This window comes from Octopus bimaculoides, chromosome 9 (assembly GCF_001194135.2).
Source record: "Octopus bimaculoides isolate UCB-OBI-ISO-001 chromosome 9, ASM119413v2, whole genome shotgun sequence".
In the NCBI taxonomy this organism is placed as follows: Eukaryota; Metazoa; Mollusca; class Cephalopoda; order Octopoda; family Octopodidae; genus Octopus; species Octopus bimaculoides.
In genome coordinates, this window is record NC_068989.1 from 84613207 (window position 1) to 84616385 (window position 3179).

General features: G+C 37.1%; 1 protein-coding gene across 1 annotated transcript in view; it reads left to right on the plus strand.

Annotated features, from left to right (window-relative positions):
- Nucleotides 1-3179, plus strand: part of LOC106878494 (ras-associated and pleckstrin homology domains-containing protein 1) — a gene marked incomplete at its 3' end in the record, with an annotated part of 336047 nt that overhangs the window by 114025 nt on the left and 218843 nt on the right. The window lies entirely within an intron of this gene.

Sequence of the window (3179 nt, forward strand, 5' to 3'; positions counted from 1 at the left end):
AAGAGGGCTACATTATAGTAAATTTAATTTTTGATAAACAGAATGATAGGATGGTCACATGCCTGTTTGATCAGGGTTGACCTGGGGTTAAACAATAACCACATCATATATATATCATCATCGTTTAACGTCCGCTTTCCATGCTAGCATGGGTTGGACGATTTGACTGAGGACTGTATGTATAGAGAGAGAGAGAGAGAATGAGAGATTTGGTTTTAGAAGTGAAACTCAAAGCAGATGGAGCTATAGATAATAGAATGGTAAACATTGGGTTAAAACCCCTTAAATAGAAAAAGCAAAAGGCTGCCCCTGGGACTTGGCTCCACATCTTCTGTAAACATGACAGACGTTCTGTCATTGAACCAAATTTCTCTATCCATTTTAGAAGCTTTGTTCTGCTCAGTGTGTGTTGATTATGCCATAAGAATTTAGAAACTTCGAGAGAACATGAAATAATTCAAGCTCCGCAGGCAACCTTTCATTTTTCCTATTCAAAGAGCTTTTTTCTTTTAATCCAGTATTTACACACTCTTATTTATAGCTTTATCTACTTTGAGCCACTGTTCAAATTTGAATATTTCAGTTGGTTTGTTATTGAGGGGGGCTAAGAACTCTGAGTGAGAACTCTGACCATAATGATCCATCTAACTCATGCCAATATAGAAAACATCAATAAGAGTAAACCCTCTCGAGTATGACGTGGGGTATTTTAACAAACCAAGACTTCTGAGAATTATCTTGCAAGAGAGTTTCCAATGAAGACCCATATTTGAGGGCAAGACAATTGCAGATGTCAGGCTTTTGAGAAACCAAACCATACACTGACACGTGACATTGATGAGCGATGATTATATAAACATTAACATATAACACACACACACACACACACACGCACACGTAGACACACGCACATGACATACATATTGTCTATATGGGCATTTTGTATGTAATTTATGTGACAATGTTTAAATTTACCATGGAATAATAGTGATCACATGATATGCCAGTGATAATCACACCCTTGTGTGTGTGTGTGTGTGTGTATGAGTGTGTGTATGAGTGTACCTATACACACACAGACACACACACACACACACACACACACACGTGCACATGAATAAATTCATTGATACTCGTGTATTCTTTTACTGATTTCGCTCATTGTTTTGGGGGTCATTTCTGGGACCCCAAGTTCAATTATGTATTCTTTTATTCTTTTACTTGTTTCAGTCATTTGACTGCTGCCATGCTGGAGCACCGCCTTTAGTCGAGCAAATCGACCCCAGGACTTATTCTTTGTAAGCCTAGTACTTATTCTATTGGTCTCTTTTGCCGAACCACTAAGTTACAGGGACATAAACACACAACCATCGGGTGTCAAGCGATGATGGGGAGACAAACACAGACACACATACATATATATAAATATATACATATATACGATGGGCTTCTTTCAGTTTCCATCTACCAAATCCACTCACAAGGCTTTGGTCGGCCTGAGGCTATAGTAGAAGACATGTGCCCAAGGTGCCACACAGTGGGAATGAACTCAGAACCATGTGGTTCGTAAGCAAGCTACTTACCACACAGCCACTCCTACGCCTACACTCGACAAAATTTTTTTTTTTACTGCTCTAGGCACAAGGCCCGAAATTTTGGGGGAGGGGGCCAGTTGATTAGATTAAGTCCAGTAAGCAACTGGTACTTAATTTATCGACTCCAAAAGGATGAAAGGTAAAGTTAACTTTGGCGGAATTTGAACTCAGAACTTAAAGACAGACAAACTACTGTTAAGCATTTTGCCCGGTGTGCTTAGCATTTCTGCCAGTTCACCGCCTTTTACAATATTGTCCCTCAGTGCATGACTGGTGTTTAATCTCATCAGCCACAGCAAACGAATGAATGAACAAAATTTACCTGGACAGAATTTGAATGCATAAAGACATATCAAATACCACAAATGTTATATTTGGTGCTCCACTGTTTATGCCGTTTACCTTCCAACAAGGAAGCTCTTTTGTGATTTCTGAACCTCATAGAAATAGTAGTCAAATTATCCTCAAATGATGCCCTACTGCCTTAATCCTTTAGTATTTAAACAGGCCATATCCAGCTCAAATATTCTATGTTTTATGTTCGAACCAGTCAGATCTGGCCTCTCACACTCACCCTACAATGCTATTCTAAAAATAAACAACTATCGCGTTTAAGAGCCATGGAGAAGAATGTTGCATAGAGAGTATTCAGATAATTCTGACTGGTATGCATGGGTGACTGTTGGTCTTCCACAAACGACCTTGCCCAGACTTGTGCCTTGGAAAGGAACTTTCTGGTTGCAATTCCATGGTCATTCATGACCAAAGGAAGTCTTTTATATATATATAATTTATATAAACTCTACGGACACTACAGAATTCCTGAAGTATATCCAGTCACATGTTTTAAGATGGCAAAGATGACATCAGATAGCCAATAACTGTGGATGAGCTTTGCACAACATTCTTCAAGGTTTTTACCTGACTCACTTAACTATATATATATTATTCTTAAACAAGACTAGTATTGACAGTGACTGAAAAGTTTCAGCCTACTAAACCCTCATCAGACTGTCTGATTATGGTTTAGCTGGCTGAAACTTCGAACTCACTGTCAATACTATTCTTGTTAGAGGCTAATAAGTTTGTACTCTGTAAAAAAGTATTGAGTAATCGTTTAGTTTAATGTAAAATTGTTTTTATTATAACATCAAAACAAACATCAATACATATATATATATATATAGTTCTGTAAGTATTTACACACTTGTGTGCGTGAGTATATACATACAAAAGGACGTGTGTGTGTGTGTGTGTATAACCATAAATATTTATTTATTTTAAAGGATATGTATCTATAATGTAATTATTCACATACCGCACATCCATTAATATGTAGGAGTGTGAACAAATAGTCAAGGGTTTTGTTTTATTTTGATCTATTTTTCAAGCTGTGTCAGGTAAAATACATGACAGTAGCTCATTTTAAACATTCTTCTGTGAAGTTTTACAGTTTTATTAGTGTTATTTATGGACAATATAAATTTCACACACCACATTTTATTGGAGAAGGAAAAAAAATTAATATTTATTTGCTTACTCACACACACACACACACACACACACACACACACACACACACAC